At 39.8% G+C, this 18,649-nt stretch overlaps 1 long non-coding RNA gene across 1 annotated transcript; it reads right to left on the reverse strand.

Annotated features, from left to right (window-relative positions):
• Positions 1-6,082: 6,082 nt before the first annotated feature.
• LOC120571642 lies at positions 6,083-7,254 on the reverse strand. Its single transcript, XR_005641253.1, has 3 exons — positions 7,114-7,254; positions 6,471-6,543; positions 6,083-6,388 (listed from the first exon to the last, which is right to left on the reverse strand). It is a non-coding gene; the product is annotated as an uncharacterized LOC120571642 (long non-coding RNA).
• Between the last annotated feature and the right edge of the window lie 11,395 nt (positions 7,255-18,649).

The following is an 18,649-nucleotide window of genomic DNA, read 5'->3' on the forward strand; positions in this document are numbered from 1 at the left end:
TTCATACAGCAACTTTAAGTAGAAGTATGTAAGTATCATCAGGAAAATGTTATGAAGTATGAAAAGTAAAAGTACTGTTAAGTAGGGTGCCTGGGTAGCTCACCTGGTAGAGCACGCATCCATATGTAGAGGCTTAGTCCTTGTAGCAGTGGTGGCAGGTTTGGGTCTGACCTGTGGCCCTTTGCTGGGTCAAACAACACAGGACTTTTCACCCAGGAGACCGGGGATCGTGTCCCGCATGTGTCACGTTTCCTAAACCCAACCAACCGTCCCATTGTTCTTTTCCTAAACCCAACTGTCCCGTTCTTTTACTAAACCCAACCGTCCCGTTCTTCTTTTACTAAACCCAATGTCTCGTTGTTGTCCCGAGTGTCATGGAAACGTAAGCCCACCCACGACCTTTTCCTTAACTTAAGGGGCTGTGTTCCTTTCACGGAATTCTGTGAGATCAGGTTGACTTGACTTGTAGGCCTGTATATTGTTGGGTAGTTTAATTCATAATAAAACATCAGATTTCATAAACTACATGTGTTTTGTGTGCAAAAATCTTAATGTGTAAAGTAACTAGTAACTAAAGCTGTAACAGATGAATGTAGTGGAGTAAAATGTCCAATATTTCTCTCTGAAATGTAGCGGAGTAGAAGTAGAAAGTGGCATGAAAAGAAAAGACTCAAGTAAAGTACACATACCTTTTTAAATTTTTACTTGAGTACAGTACTGGAGTAAATGTACTTAGTTACATCCCACCAAGGATGACTAGGACTAGTCTGAGCTGACAGTCAATGATCAAATGTTCACAAGAGCTACTAGAAATATCTGTGTGGAGAAACATAAAGAAAAACACTTTGCTGTCCGTGAAATGAAAAGACTACAACTTCAATGTTTAGCCTTTGTTCAATGAACCAACCTGAGCTGTCCTTGAGCAAGGCACTTGACCTCTTTCCTGCTCTGCTGCACCTCAGAGGTGCTAATGTGTGACAGGTAACAATCTAAACTCCTTCACTTGAAGTTACTTCACCCCAGCACCGAGGCCACTTCTCTGAACTTGTTCTGATGTTGTTTTTGGAACCACTTCAACATCAGGTTCTGCGTTTCAGTACGTTGATGACGATCCTCCTGGTTTCTCTGAAGTCTCTCATTAACGTCAGCACAACTAATTGCACACACCCTGTTTTGCTGTTCAGGTTTTCAGGTTTACAGAAAGTGACAACGCTTACAGGACAACGCCCAAAGTATTTGAGTGTCCACCGCTAATGGAAATGTATTCATTTTAAAGCCAAGCTGCAGTGATATGCAGATCACAACCTCGACAAGATCAATATGAATATCAACTCTTACTTTTAATGGGTGACCTGTGAACAAATTTGTTTCTTTATCATGATGCTAGGTATGTGTGTGTGTGTGTGTGTGTGTGTGTGTGTGGCTAAACAGCTTGCAAAGAACTGTTCCATATCTGCTATTACTGGCAGTGTTGGGAGTAACGGTGTTTAAGTATAACGGCGTTACTAACAGCGTTATTTTTTCAGTGACGGAGTAATCTAATTAATTACTTTTCCCATCGTTGCAACGCCGTTGTCGTTACTGAGAATGTAAAGTGGCGCGTTACTACAATTTGGTTGAATGAAGTCAAGGCGTCAGGCTTTGACTGCACATCAGCTCCCGGGAGAGAGGGGGGGATGATGACACCGTTGCATATGATTGCACACTCCGACTACTACTTAACACAAGACACCGACAATGGCGACGAGCCAGGGGAATTCAAAGGTAGCGTTCTCCAACTGGAAATACTGGCACTACTTCTCGCTCAATATAATTAAAGGCAAGAATGTTTCTGTAACATGCACTCTATGCCCAGGAAAGAAGACTTTATCCACGTCTGCCTCAAGCAACTCGAATCTCATGAAGCCCCTCACATCAACACATGCTAGCGCGACACTTGTTGCTGCTGCTAACCCAACCCCTAGCCCAAACGCAGCTAGCTTGAGCTCCAGCGAAGGAGACGGAGCCACTCTGTTAAAACAAGCAACACTCGATTTTTCGGGTCAGCAACAGGTGACCAAGGCCGAGCTGAACACATCTTCAATCAGTTAATATAAACATCTTTGACGTTAAAGATGTTATAGAACGTAATAGCGTTATAGAACATTAAAAAAATAACGTCACGGTTACTTCGCTGAGTAACTAATTACTTTTACAATGTGGTAACTGAGTTACTAACTCAATTACTTTTTGGGCGAAGTAATTTGTAACTGTTACTTACTTACTGTTACTGTTACTTTTTTAAAGTAAGATGACCGACACTGATTACTGGCAGCCGCCACATATGGTGGAGACGTTGCTACGTATACCCTTAAGAACTGAGTATTGTGCTTATGAAGTGATATTGTGAAGACCTGCTGCATGCCACTGGTCCATGAGTTTGTGTCCACCTATAATGTAGCAGGAACTACCAAAAAAGAGGTTTTGAATACTCTGTCTTTCTGTGTGTCTGTCTGAGTGTCCGTCTGTCTGTCTGTCTGTCTGTGTCTTTTGATTGTCAGGTTGAAGGGCTGATTTAGCTTGCTTTCACAGCTACCTCATTTGGTCCGTTTAAAATGAACCCTGGAGCGTTTGGTCAGAGAGTCCAGTTCGTTTGGGGGGTGGGGCGAAGTTAAAAGCTCATCCGAACTCTGGTGCGGATCAAACAAACAAACTCTGGTCTGCTTGAAAACGGGGGGGTCACGGTTCTCTGACCTGCGGCCCTTTGCTGCATGTCATTCCCCCCTCTCTCTCCCCTTTCATTTCTTCAGCTGTCCTGTCCAAATAAAGGCCTAAAAGTGTCCAAAACATAACCTTGAAATATGATGACGTCACGATGGGAATTCGATAATTTCACAATGGGGTTCTAATCGCCAAAGACTAATCATTTATTTATCATTATTGTTCACACGTCAGTAAATAAGTGTTCACTCTATAGGAGGTCTCTCCTGATTGAATTGCTGTTGAGCTGTCCTTGAGCAAGACACTTCTTTCCTGCTCTGCTCCACCTCAGAGGTACTAATGTGTGACAGGTTAAATAAACTAAAGTCCTTCACTTGTTCATCTGTGTAAAATCTTCACTCCCAAAGAAGCAACGTGAAGTTATTTCACCCCAGCACTGAGGCCACTTCCTTGAACTTGTTCTGATGTTGTTTTTAGAGTCACTTCTCTGAACTGAATGTTGTTTTTGGTGCCACTCCAACATCAGGTTCCGCGTTCCAGTGCATGGATGATGATCTTTCCTGTTTCTCCGAAGTCTCTCATTAACGTCAGCACAACTAATTGCACACACCCTGTTTTGCTGTTCAGATTTTCAGATTAACAGAAACTGACCTAGATAGAACAACACCAAAAGTCTTGTCCTGGAGTGTGTGTGTGTGTGTGTGTGTGTGTGGAAACACCTAATGTACCACAGAAGAGGTTTTGAGTACTCTATCTGTCTGTCTGTCAGGTTGAAGGGCTGATTTGAATTTTGGGCTTTTTGAAACGAGGGCACAGAGCAGAGTCTCTTGTCTCCATGTAGCCTATTTTTGAAAAGCAAAAAAATGGATAGCATCAGGAGCATCCCGGCTTCTCAATTTGAAGAAACAGTTGACAGGAAAACATCTTTCGTGAATTTAGGATGGTTGCTGGTAGGCTGTACTACCAAATCAGTCATACTACTGATCTCAGCATCCTTTTCATTCGTCACCATCACCGCTAGTGTCTAGACTCTATCAGGGGGTGTATCCTACACACTCACGGCTTCTCGACCCCCTTTACATATGATGACGTCACAACGGGAATTCGGGAATTTCACGATGGGGTTGTAATCGCCAAAGACTACCATTCATCATTATTGTGCATACGTCAGTAAATAAGTGTTCACTCAAAAGGAGGTCTCTCCTGATTGAATTGCTGTTGAGCTTTCTTTGAGCAAGGCACTTGACCTCTTTCCTGCTCTGCTGCAGCTCAGAGGTGCTAATGTGTGACAGGTTAAACAATCTAAACTCCTTCACTTGTTTCCGTGTAAAATCTTCACTCCCAAAGAAGCAACGTAAAGTTGATTCACCCTAGCATCGGGGCCATTTCTCTGAACTTACCTATGCCTTCCACATCATTGATTATCTCAGGGCATTTTTCATATAGAGCAGGCCTGCACCATACTATTCATTCATATTAGATCTTATAATATTCACCCAATGAGCAATTCCTACCTGGCCACCTGGAGTTATGAGCTCATGGCTGGTGACTGTCACTGTTAACAGCAAACTGGACTAGTGGCTGCTGCTGAGGAGTTACAATAAAAAGTTTGATTCATAAAGCAACGTTGTATTATGTTTTCAACGACCCTCAGCATTCTGCACTGCTCCTAACTAGCTTAGCTTACCTGTCTCATTGTCTTCATTTGACATTTCACTCTCAAACTGCAAGCTAGTTTTAATGAAAAGGTTTCTCAGTTTAGCACATCTGGCAGCGTCAATTTCTAGAACAAACCAGACCCGTGCTCCCAATTAGCCAATCCGTGAAAAACTCTATCAATTACTGAAGACTGTGTGTTATGGCTGAAAGAACTGTGGAAAAGCTTTTACCTGGACAAGTCTGGTCGAACCCGCACAGTCCCGATTAAGCTGAATAGCTCTTCATAAATATGACCAACTGTAAGGATGTTTTTACCAACCTTTGATTTTAATAGCTAATTAACTCATGAATATTTCATGTTATTGAGAAATACTTAAATAAACATATATTAAAAAAAGTTATGAGTGACAACTCCATAGCTTTGAAAAACCATTATTGTAAACCATCTTTTTGTAATCATGTGATGAGATACAAAATGTTAATATTTCGTAATATTAGACAGATTCACTCGCTGGCTTCTGAGTCAAAACATTACATAGTCATCACAGGCATTTGGATTAATTATGAATACTGCCAGAGGCCTGTAATATGAATCAATATCAACATGCCCTGACGGGTATCAGATTTGTTCAAAGGAGCTTCGGAAAAACCGGAAAAACGCCGACAGTACGACACATGATTCACTCTCAGTGGTTACTGTGACATGAGACATACTTTCAAAGTCCTGATGTTTAAAAATACACAGAGCTAATGGAACTTAGCCCCACCGAGGGGAAAACTCACACCACTAACCATCTGTGTAATACAAATCTCTCCGCAGTGTCTCTCTCCTCCGTGCCATGTTGTAAACTTATATGAATTGTGATTGGCTGTCAGTGTTTCTGTCGTTCATCGAATCGCTCTGAAAGTGGTCCCAACGATATTGTTCTCCAACTGTCGTCGTCTTTATAGTTGTGGTGTGGACTCCGCCCTTTAGTTCTCTAAACTTATCTGGGCTTCAGTGCTCGTGTTAATATTGGAACACTCAATATGGTTTGTATTGAAAAACACTGACAAACTACCTGTTTTGTCATTTAGGTATGAGGACTTGTTGGTAGACATGATTTCAGCCAACCTAATACACCAGACCAGCCAACTCGCTGCTCCCGATTAGACCAATCCCAGCCTGTCTCTAAACTAACTCCATCCACATATGAAGACTGTGTGATATGGCTGAAAACTCTAGACAAAGTTTTTACCTGGACAAGTGTGCTCAAACCTGCACGGTCCTGATGAAGCAGAATAGCTGATATCTTTCATAAAGATGTGGATTTCTTTTTTTTTTTTTAATAGCTACTTTTTCATGTTATCGAGAATTACTTAACTTTAAAAAAAATATATATATATATTAAAGTTATGTGTGACAACTCTATAGCTTTGCAAAACCTTTATTGTAAACCATCTTTTTTCATATAATCATGTGACAACATATAAAATGTTAATATTTTGTAATATTAGACAGATTCACTCACTGGCCTCTGACTCAAAACATTTCATAGTCATCACAGGCATTTGGATTAATTATGAACACCTCCAGGAGGGTCCAGTGTACAAACACACATCATTAAACAGCTAAACAATTAGCATATTAGCTTACAGTAAATGAACACAAATCCTTCCATTTTCATCACTTTCATGCACAGGGTAAGGCAAGGCAAGGCAAGGCAAGGCAAGGCAAGGCATGGCAAGGCAGCTGTATTTATATAGCACATTTCAGCAACAGGGCAATTCAAAGTGCTTTACATAAAACATGAAAAAGCATTCAGAAAACAATAAAAAACAATTTAAAAACAAAGTAGTAAGAACTACACTTAACACCATCAACAACCTGAGTGGAGCACAGGTGTCATCACAGCCACAACGACTGAAAAGAGACTGATTTTGTTGATGAGGGCGGAGGAGGCCGGGGTAGTTGTATTTCCTGCCAGGGAAGTTGTATTTCCTGCCAGGGCAGTTGTGTTGGGCTTTGGGGTCTGAGAGTTGCTAGAAGCTGTTTTGAGTAGAAATTGTTGGATCAGTTTCACATTTCAAATTAATTTAACAACTTAATTTGTGGTGAAAGTTTCTCTTACCAACGAACAGGAGGAGGATGACACAAATCTTTGCAATTATGGCAATACCGTTGTAGTTTCTCTTCTCTGCTCTCTGAAAAATAAAATTGGTAATTTTGCAAAAACTGAAAATATTGTTTTTCTTCTATTTAAACTGAATAAGAGTCTTTTGTTGAATTGCTTCCTGGTTTTTGTAGTGCTTCTGCTGAATGTCTAGCGCTGAGCTGACAAAATAAAATAACTATAAGCTGCTTATTGAATAATTAAAAGAAACAACAAACGCACCCACAGCTACTGCTGGTTACACTTTGCTATAGATATGAGGAATGAGTCACTATTAACTACTCTAATGTATTTTACTTCTTCGGCTGACTAAAAGCATTTCTCAGGAAGCTGTTCACATGCATTTCATAACTATACTTCATAAAATATATACTTCATTGCAGTTTGAAAACTATATTGATACCATTATTGGGGTAATGGACCATTAAAACATTGAGAAATCCTGCATTGAATATACACACACAAAATATAAATAAATAAAAAAATAACATGTTTAAAAACATGATTTAAAACATAATATCAACATTCATGCAATCTCAGTCTTGAAAAACAATAGCCATTGGTTCATATTGGAGTAATTTAATAACAAGAAAGTACTTACAGGGGCTGATTCTCTGCTTGAATGTCCGCTGCCGTGAATGAAGTTCTGATGGTTTGTTTTTAATTCTTTTATAAGCATGCATGAGATGACATCAATCTGAGGACAAAGGCAATGAAATATGTGCAGGTGTGTGTGTGTGTGTGTGATGGCTCCTGTTAAAGGTGTGATCATGCACAATTAGCACAATTAGCACAACCGTCACATGTTTAGGGATGGTTTGACACGCTATACACGTACTGTCACATTTTTCTGAAATGACATTTCACATTTTACCTGGGACTGGGACTTTTTTGTTACCCTTGTACGTCATTGTAGTATATCAGATCTACTTCCATACTGGAATCTGCATGTTATCACTTCTCGCAAGTCAAGGTTTGTTTGAGTTGTATAAATGCGGATGTTAAAATGGCATGATCTGATCCGTGTTATTTTCTAGCTTATGTTGTGCATTATATGTATCTTATTTTTCAATTTTTACTATTATTATGAATTGTGTTTTATCTTCCATCTGATTTTCCATCAATTACGGCATTCCTTCACTGTTTTTATGTTGATTCAATGCCAACTTCCCCTTATTGTAGAGCACTTTGTGCTACATTTCTTGTATTAAGGGTGCTATAAAATATATAAAGTATATTACTATCATCAAAAATCCCATATCAATATAAGGATAAAGTCCTTATATTGATAAACACATTCAAAATCATCAGAGCATCAGTTAATCACACGTGAGGTTGGAAATATTACTTTCTTAAAAATTACTTTGTGTGGCTCATTCATTCAGTCTCATTCTGCTAAAAGGTCCAGCACGCTACTGCACATAGAATGAGAGTGTAATAAGTCCAACAAGAATCAGCTGAGACAACCTCAGCTGCACTGCTCTCATGAGCTATCCCCACACCTCTCTCCAATGCAGCGGTCCAACAACACAGGACTTTAACCTAGGAGACCGGCGTTCATGTCCCGTTCTTGTCCCACGTGTCACTGAAACGTGCATTTTGTAACCCCATCCGCCATCTTTTCCTAAACCTAACTGTCCTGTTCTCGAGCCGCATGTCAGTTAAACACACATCCCGACCGAGAGTTTCAAAAAGTGACGCCAAAAGTCCCAACGAAGCACGTCTACGCTAAAGGAGACTTTTTGCGTCAATAACAAATGCGACGCTTTTTGACACGATGGGTAGTGATGAAAGTAATCTTCCACAGAAAATGACACAATGCTTCTGTTAGACCTCAGCTGTAAAACCCACTTAAACAGAATGGATTTTTTTCTGCTCTGTATCTGTTATTGGTGTTTACTGTGCATGTTATCCACATTACTTTAAAGAACTTGAAAAATAAGTTGGTGTGAAGCTCTGCTGATGCTAACAGGGTTGAAAACATCCTGCACCCATACATACAGTACAGGCCAAAAGTTTGGACACACCTTCTCATTCAATGCGTTTCCTTTTTATTTTCATGACTGTTTACATTGTAGATTCTCACTGAAGGCATCAAAACTATGAATGAACACATATGGAATTATGTACTTAACAAAAAAGTGTGAAATAACTGAAAACATGTCAAAGTAGCCACCCTTTCATACCTGGGATGTGTAACTGTGCAAAAGCTCCACTGGAGCGATTTCGGTTGAGGGCCTTACTCAAAAGGCACCTCACCCAGATTTGTATCCTGTCGGTTTGGGGATTAAACCGACTACCTCCCAGTCACAGGGTTGCTTCTTTTACCTTTAGGCCACCACTGCCCACATGAATAAAAAAATACTAACAACAGGACACTTTACAGCAACGTAACGCTATTGGGTTTTTCTTCCTTTTTGCTAGTAAACGTCATATAACAAGGGCCAACCACACCAAGAACGATAACCATAGCCATAACTTTAACTATACCGATGTGAGCATCCACAACGCTGAACGATAAAGTTCTGTAGGGGTGTAACGGTACATGTATTTGTACCAGACCTTTTCGGTACCGGACATTTGTAACTGACAAACTACCCGTTTTGTCATTTAGGTATGAGGATGTGTTGGTTGACATGATTTAGTACACTGGAGATTCAAAACAGTCAGATGAGTTGCTACGATATTCAGGGAGTAATGCTGACGCATCGGGTTCACACCTAGAAGAATAATAACAGTCTGAGACGTGTTTACAGAGCCTTCATACCAGATTATCCTGTTTGGTGTTCGTCAGAAAGGAGTCCATCCCAGCACACAGTATGAGAGCCAAGTATCTATTGTTCTGAAACATAAATGAAAAACCTGCCAGCAAAAATCAAGCTGTTCCACTTATCGCTCCCCTTAAAGGGCCTGGAGCACTTCCGTTGTGTAATCTGGATGCAATGTTGTTGGGTTTTTTGTTGCATTTGCTTTTCTTTTTGCATCATTTGTGTTTTCGGGGTTTGCGTGCAGTTCTGTTTCCATCGTTTCTGTATTTGCAGCGCGTTTCTGTATTTGGATGTGTTGTGTGTATTTTCAGCGTGTTTGCTTAATGCTGCGCAGGTGTTGTCACATTAATGAAGATGTTTCCTAATTTGCTTGTGTTTCATTAAGTTGCAGTGCATTTGCACCTGTCAGCCACCGTAATAAGGCAATGAGGAGAACATGAGTTTTCAATAGGGCTGGGCGATATGGCTGAAAACTGTATCACGATATAAGTGTTTCATATCGGTCGATATCGATAATTATTGATTTGTTTTATGACCTATTCATAAAAAAAATCTGTGAGCGGCCACTCCCCAAATGGCGTAGCCCTGGCCGGCCTAGGATGTAAAGCCATCAAACACCAGTTTTTTTTCTTTGTCACGTTTGGAAGTCTACGTTAACTGACAGTGTGTGAGTCTGATGATGGAAAGCCAAAAAAGAAGAGGGAAAGGTGGCGCTGAGATGGTCAGACTCAAAAGGAAAAAAAAGGGATCGCGTTGCTGTGCTCTGTGCTGTTCATTCATTCACCGAAATCAAACTGACCTAACTAAATGGGACACATAAGCCCTTTCCCAATTCCCAGTTTCCGTGTGCATCCCCGATTCCTCTCCTCGATTATTTTCCTTGATTCCTCTCCCCACGTCTTAGTCCGTCCCGCTCACAGGAGATCCGAGACGAGGAGTCAAGGAAGAGCCCCGAGGAGTGAGGAGTCGGGGCAACAGGAATTTGACAAACGCGGGACATCACTGGCTCAGAGCCGCCATTCAAAGCGACGCCAGTTAAATATGACGTGCAGCACAACTGCATCAGCTGATCATTGTTTTGTCATACGCTGCACACACACACACACACACACACACACACACACACACACACACACACACACACATAGGCTATAGCCTATTTATAATAGAGTGACTGCTTTCAGTCATGTGCAGTAACGCACATGACTGCCTTTTCTTAATTCATTTTTGTATTTAAATTTTACTTTTTATTCATTCATTTTTTATAACTGTCTTTTTATCTGTTACCAATTTGTATGATATTTTTAACTGTGTCTTTATGTCTTGTGTAAAGCACTTTGAATCGCATTGCTTCTGAATTGTGCTATACATATAAAATTGCCTTGCCTTGCCTACTGTAAGTGGTCAGTTCCAGAAATAGTAGGATACACTATGTATGCGTGTCTTGACCATCATTGATAATGAAACACTGTTTGTATATGGAAACGCCAGAGCAACGTCCAAATAATTTAGTGTACTTTTGGTTTGGTTTGCTTTTCCCGGTTTGAGCATGTAGTGGAACTTATAGTGTGAGATCTGAAATAAAGCTTCAGTCAACACAGTCTTTTAAGTCTTTATTCTTTGCGCAAAGAGGGTTCAGTACATCAATAGAGTCTGAGAGGAATGAACACAGAGATGAGAGAACTAGATTTTCAAGTTTTCAACGCATTCTCACTCTCCCATTGCGTAACATACGGATGCTCGGTCATGTGCCTTTGGCGTTTGTTATTCACACTAAAAGTCTCCTTTCGCGTCAGGACTCTGAAAAACCATAATGTAACTCACAGGTATAGAGCATGTTCAAACTAACAATCTTGATTAAATCAAAAGGTACAGATATAATAAATAAGTGGAATAAGTTACATCTAAAATAAGTTACATCTAGTAGATTTAATATATATAGTGTCTAAATGTTGGTGGTATCATGGGCATGAATCTCATTTAACAGCTGGGGGAAGACAATAGACATAACATTTCTGAAGAGCAATTTTTGAAGGGGATACAAATAATACAGCCGCAATTATACTTGTAGAGGATATGTGTACACAAAGGAAAGCCGTAATACAATCATTAGTGTAGCATGGAGAATGTACCATTATCCTTCTTTTCAGTGTGTCTCTTGATTCAATGAAACAGCTGACTAAATTGACGAATATTCTTCTTTAAAACCATTTATTTATTTCTAAGTTTACAATCAAGCCACAAAAATACCTTAAAACATAATGACTAATTTTGAAAAAGTGTCCGGTCCTGAACCGAAATATATAATATATATTTATAATGTATAGAATATAAAAAAGGAGTGTAAAATGACAGTTGGCGACATTATAGAACGGCTTGTTTATTGCTAAGGCCATATGGTCACAATGAAATGATTGATTAATAATGTAATAACAACTTATAACAATGACTTATTTCACCAGTAAATTGCTGGTAAATGACAAAAACAAGCACCAGATGGGAAAAGGGTATTTTACAATAACTTAAAATGCACCACAAGGCTGGCGAGTTTCAAGTGAACGCACCGTCTGTGTTGTTTTTCCGACAACGGCAGCTGCAGTCAGACTGTTAAGTCCCGCTGTTGGAATACTCCACAGGGAAATACAGACACACTTTACACCGCTTAACGTAAGATGTCAGCATTTTAACCATTGTGTTTAATCCAGCTACTAGCTAACGGTAACATAGCGTCCCGTGCAGCGATGCTTCTGAAAAGAAAAAAAAAAAATGTCAGGCACGACTCAGGCAAGTAAAATACAATAGTTTTATTAGCAAGCTAATAAGAACTCACAAGCAACAGTGTCCGGTAAACAGCAGGCAAAAGGGGAAATCCAAGAAACAGCCAATGGTCGAAATCCAAGGGAAAACAGGAACTCAGGAAAACAGGTCACAGGTCACAGGGAAAAAACTGTGGTTGTTGTTGCTCCAGCTGATATAAAAGGTGATGTGTGTTCAGTGAGGGATATCAACCAGTGTTGTTGTTGGTGTTACACTTATCTGCTCATTTACTTTTATTCTGGAAGATAATGAACATATTTGAAATGCTTCAATTATTGTACATGTCTACAGCTACAACTGTGTTGAGTATGTTGGTATTAGACAGATTTTTTGTTTTCCTTTTTTAAATTTAAAATAAAGAAACAGTTAATGCACAAAAAAGCGTGTTTTATTCCAGAAACAATGTGAATGCCTACAATAATACATTGGCAATCCTCATTTGTAGATGCTAACGTTTATAAATGTCGGTTTGCATTTACAGCTAACAAAGGATTATTGTCTCAAAGATGCAGTGGATAATGTAAAGAAATTAATACAATTCATTTCAACATGTACAAAAAGTGACACTAAATTCTTCAGCAATTTAAAATCAGAATAAATACAGACAAATATGAGGAAAAGTATTTTAAAATGAGGGATGAAAATCTGAATGTTATAGCCTATCCATCCAGGACATTGTTAAACAGCCTCAGAACACGGACTGGAAGAGACCACAGTGGCCTCAACAATGTATGTTGTTAAATTAGTTTGAAATGTGGATCTAAATGTGAAACCGATCCAACAATTTCTACTCAAAACAGCCACTGGCAATGCACAGGCCACCACAGCTACCCCAGTAGTAACAGCTGGCCCAGCAGTAACCACAGTCGCCCCAGCAGCGACCACAGTCACCCCAGTAGTATCCAGAGTGTCATAATGCATCATAATCATATGAATCGTTGGCTTTTTTACTAGTGTCCCTGGTGGGGCGTGTTCATTTGATAAAAGTTGGTTGAATTGGTAAAGTTTCTATAGTGAAGGCCTGTCGGGTGAACTGAGAGGTACAGTTTAAGTAGGGCACATGAGCCAAAGGCTTCCTATCAAGAGCAGATCCTGAGTACACCATATCAAACAGCAGCAACATGTGGGTAGAAAGCATGGCAAATCTCTGATGTCTTATTTATTAAGCAGTCTTTAAATGTAACATATAAGGAATAGATACATAACTGAGAATTTGTGTGACAATGTGTGACAATCTCATCCTGTCACAGTTGATTAATGAGCCACGCAGAACTAATTGAAAGACCTTTCAAAATCAACATTAAAACATTTGATTCTCTCAATTATGAGGGACATAATGACTGCTTCTGGAGATTTTGTGCTCGGTCATAGTGGCCGCTGATCTCTAGTCTGCGTTAGAAGTGCTAGATTGGAAAGATCAAGCTGTACGATTGTTATCAATAGAAGTGTAACATTCAGGCTTTTTTCATAGTGACCTTGCTGACAGTAATATACCATTCATCACACTTCTGAAATACCATTTGTAAAACTGGCATTGAAATATTTGACAAATTATCATTACGTCCTTATACTACATTACATTAAATTACAAAGCTTTTTGTTAAAGATAGATCAAGCCGCTAATTCTCCACAGACATATCAATTATGTTCAAGGCAAAGGACTTATGTTAAAATTACACCTATGTCTGGATACAAAACTGCAAGTGCTGAACAGTTTAGTAACAACCTTTTTTTTCATGAAGAGGTGTTGTAAGAGCATCATTAATAGATTCTCTCCTGAAGGTCTGTCACACCTATACCCAAATGAACACCAAACCAGACATGACAAAAAGGTTTGGTATAGTCTTATGAGGAACAAAAACCAATTGTTTATTAGAACATCGCAAAAACCTTCCCCACAAATCCAACGTCATGTCTCGAAAGAAATGTCCCTCAACTGGTTTCTTTATGCAGTAACACAAAAGAAGACGTAAGAATGAGGAATTACAAGGGGAGGCCACTCCTACACCTTTGTGTGAATGAATATAAAAAGGTGATGTGTGTTCAGTGGAGTACACCAACCAGCAAACAGCAACAGGTGGAATTAAAGAGCATCACAGCTTCATTCACTGCAGTCAAGACAAATCTACGGCAGACAAAACCTGTAAGTATTTCAATGATGAATATTCGTCCAATATCAATCAATGCAAGTTGTGTTTTCTGTCAACAATGCAATTATCCGCAATAATGGTCATAACAATCATGACCCACGGTCTGTCGGTGTAATAATTGTTGGTGTTACACTTGGAAGATAATAAAACATATTTTAAAAACTTTAATTATTATACGTCTCTACAGCTACAACTACGTTGTGTATGTTGGTATTAGACAGATGTTTTACTTTTTTTTAATTTATGAAACAAAATGAGTAATGCACAGAAAAATCTTGTTTTTTACAATTCAATTCAATTTCAATTCAATTTTATTTATAGTATCAAATCATAACAGAGTTATCTCGAGACACTTTACAGATAGAGTAGGTCTAGACCACACTCTATAAATTCCAAAACCCCAACAATTACAGTAATTCCCTCAAGAGCAAGCATTAGGCGGGGGGCTACGCAACAGTGGCGAGAAAAAACTCCCTTTTAGGAAGAAACCTCGGCAGACCCAGACTCTTGGTAGGCGGTGTCTGACGGGGCTGCAGAAACAATGTAAATGTTCACGATAATACAATGACAATCCTCATTTGTAGATTCCAACATTTATAAATGGTAGTTTGCATTTACAGCTAACAAAGAATTATTGTCTCAAAGATGCAGTGGAACATGTAATGAAATAATGAAATTAATTTCAACATATACAATAAGTGACACTACATTTTTCAGCAATTTACTATAATGCAGAAAGCAGTAGTATAAGTACAGATTTTAGTTAGTAAATGCTATTTAGTTGTCATTGCTTAACTGAATCTGACAAAAAATATATTTTTTTCAACAGTATAGCACATCCCAAAATGATGATGAAGATCTTTGTCATCCTCCTTCTGTGTGTTGGTAAGTTTTAAGAAATTAAATTGAACATGAGTATAGAAAGAAAAGAAGTATTTTCATTTTAAATATTTTGGTTTCACGTTAAACCCATCTGAGCTATGGCATTGCACTTCTTGACAATGTCTTACTACCAATTTGTATTACTGCAGGACCCACAGCTGCAGCAACAACCACAGCTGCTCCAACAACAACCACAGCTGCTCCAACAACAACAACAACAGCTGCTCCAACAACAACAACCACAGCTGCTCCAACAACAACAACCACAGCTGATCCAACAACAACAACAACAGCTGCTCCAACAACAACAACAACAGCTGCTCCAACAACAACAACAACAGCTGCTCCAACAACAACAACCACAGCTGCTCCAACAACAACAACCACAGCTGCTCCAACAACAACAACAACAGCTGCTCCAACAACAACAACAGCTGCTCCAACAACACACCACAGCTGATCCAACAACAACAACAACAGCTGCTCCAACAACAACAACGCACACGCCAACAACAACAACAACAGCTGCTCCAACAACAACAACAACAGCTGCTCTAAAAAACAACAACAGCTGCTCCAACAACCACAACAACAGCTGCTCCAACAACCACAGCTGCTCCAACAACAACCACCACAGCTGCTCCAACAACAACAACTGCTCCAACAACAACCACAGCTGCTCCAACAACAACCACAGCTGCTGCCACGACAACCACAGCTGCAGCAACAACAACAACAGCTGCTCCAACAACAACAACCACAGCTGCTCCAACAACAACAACCACAGCTGCTCCAACAACAACAACAGCTGCTCCAACAACAACAACCACAGCTGATCCAACAACAACAACAACAGCTGCTCCAACAACAACCACAGCTGCTCCAACAACAACAACAACAGCTGCTCCAACAACAACAACAACAGCTGCTCCAACAACAACAACAACAGCTGCTCCAACAACCACAACAACAGCTGCTCCAACAACCACAGCTGCTCCAACAACAACAACCACCACAGCTGCTCCAACAACAACAACTGCTCCAACAACAACCACAGCTGCTCCAACAACAACAACCACAGCTGCTCCAACAACAACAACAACAGCTGCTCCAACAACAACAACCACAGCTGCTCCAACAACAACACCACAGCTGCTCCAACAACAACCACCACAGCTGCCACAAAACCCCGGCCACAACAACCACAGCTGCTGCCACGACAACCACAGCTGCAGCAACAACAACAGCTGCTGCAACAACAACCACAGCTGCTGCCACGACAACCACAGCTGCAGCAACAACAACAACAGCTGCTCCAGCAACAACAACCACAGCTGCTCCAACAACAACCACCACAGGTGCTCCAACAGCAACCACCACAGCTGCTGCCACAAAACACCACAGATGCTCCAACAACAACCACCACAGCTGCTGCCACGACAACCACAGCTGCAGCAACAACAACAACAGCTGCTCCAGCAACAACAACCACAGCTGCTCCAACAACAACCACCACAGGTGCTCCAACAGCAACCACCACAGCTGCTGCCACAAAAACCACAGCTGCTGCCACAACAACCACAGCTGCTGCCACGACAACCACAGCTGCAGCAACAACAACAACAGCTGCACCTACAACTGTAGCACTCACAACATCTAGTCTGTCTTTCAGATCTGTTAAAGACACTTTTACAAACGACTTGCTGAATACATCATCAACAGCTTTTCAAAGTCGAGCTGCATCGATAAAGAGAGAGGTAAGTCTCACCCTCAGAACGAAATATTCTTGTACACCTATTGAATTACTTTATCAGAGAGCTCAAGTACTCACCAAAGAACTGAACTATCCCTTGACAGTCCACATATAAAAACGTCACTTGTTCAAATTTCCAGAAAGAATCGATGACAGAGACATTAAGGGAAATATATTAGGAAGATAAAACTACACCTCCAGCTGTACAACGTAATGTGTACACACACACTTCAATGTTCAAAGTAAAAGTCTTTAAATACAACTTCTTTTGTTTCGGCAGCTTGAACCTGTCTACCAAACGACATTCCCTTCATCCTTCAGGTCCTTGACAGTGGTGTCATTTAGGTAATTTAATTTATGTTCAGGTAATATAATTTAAGAATACTGGACTTAATCTGATATTTCAAACTATATTATGTGTTTCTCTTTCTGCAGAAGTGGATCAGTCATCAACACCATAGACCTTAGCTTTGTAAGCACGACTGCCCCTAATAACGCTCAGATTGCAAGCACTTTGATCAAAGCAGCTTCAAACATCAGTAGCTTCGACATTGAAAGCAGCTCTATCACCGTGAATGGCATACGTAAGCAATATTGAGTACTACTTGATCAAAATAATTTAAAAAGTTACACAATTGTTTGTTAAACTAATATTTTTTTTCGTTCTCCTCATTTACAGCTTCGGGTGGAGTAAGCCACAAAATCAGTCTCGTCACTGCATCCTGCCTTGTACTGTTGTCATGGGTACTCTAAAGCAAGCAATAGCATCCGTGCTGACTTTCCATCAGATGATGACAGTCATGACTGATATGAAAAGGGAATTTGTTGTCAGTAAATATCCATATATATATATATATCTATAAATATCCAAATTCATGATTGCCTTAAGGCTTGACAGCTTTGGATAAATGTACTATCAAATGTAACTTTGCAAAACCCCTATAGAGGTTAAACAATTGTGCAAGACAAAATAAACGACAAAAGCGAGTATGTACAGTATGTGTATGTAGTGCATATTTAGCCTATATGTATTTATTTTCATTTTTAAAGGCCAGTTATTGCATGGATCCAGGATACTATGCATCCTGATAAAGTTCCATTGGCCTTTGGAATTAAAATAGCCCCCACACCCCACATCATCACATAGCCTTCACCATACTTAGAGATGGCATGGTTTTATGTCGGTTAGCCTAATAGCTAGTTTGATTTGCATTGAGAGATGATTTTATGGAAAGTACCCCATGCCAATCTCTAGGTATGGTGAAGGGTATGTGATGATGTGGGGGGGGGCTATTTTAATTCCAAAGGCCAAGGGAACTTTATCCTGGATCCATTAAATAACTGGCCTTTAAAAATAAAAATCTGCCTTCCTCTATGGGAATTTAACATTAATGGCTGTGTTGAGTTATTTTGAGGGGACAGCACATTTACACTGTTATACAAGCTGTACACGTAATGCTTTACATTGAAGCAAAGTGTAATTTCTTCAGTGTTATCCCATTAAAAGATATAATAAAATATTTACTAAAATGTAAGGGGTGTACTCACTTTTGTAAGATACTGTTAATATTTATGCATGTATGTGTGTGCATATGTGTATGTGTATGTACATGCAACCCAGTCTCACGTCAGTTCGTGATGGCATTACAAAATTAAATCTATTAGAACGTGATACCATCACGTTATTGTGAAGATTTACGTGTTGGGGTCACGTTTTTTAAACTAATGTATTTCAATGGGAAGCATCTTACGTAATCACAGTCAGAA

Source organism: Perca fluviatilis, chromosome 13 (assembly GCF_010015445.1).
Source record: "Perca fluviatilis chromosome 13, GENO_Pfluv_1.0, whole genome shotgun sequence".
Lineage (NCBI taxonomy): Eukaryota > Metazoa > Chordata > Actinopteri > Perciformes > Percidae > Perca > Perca fluviatilis.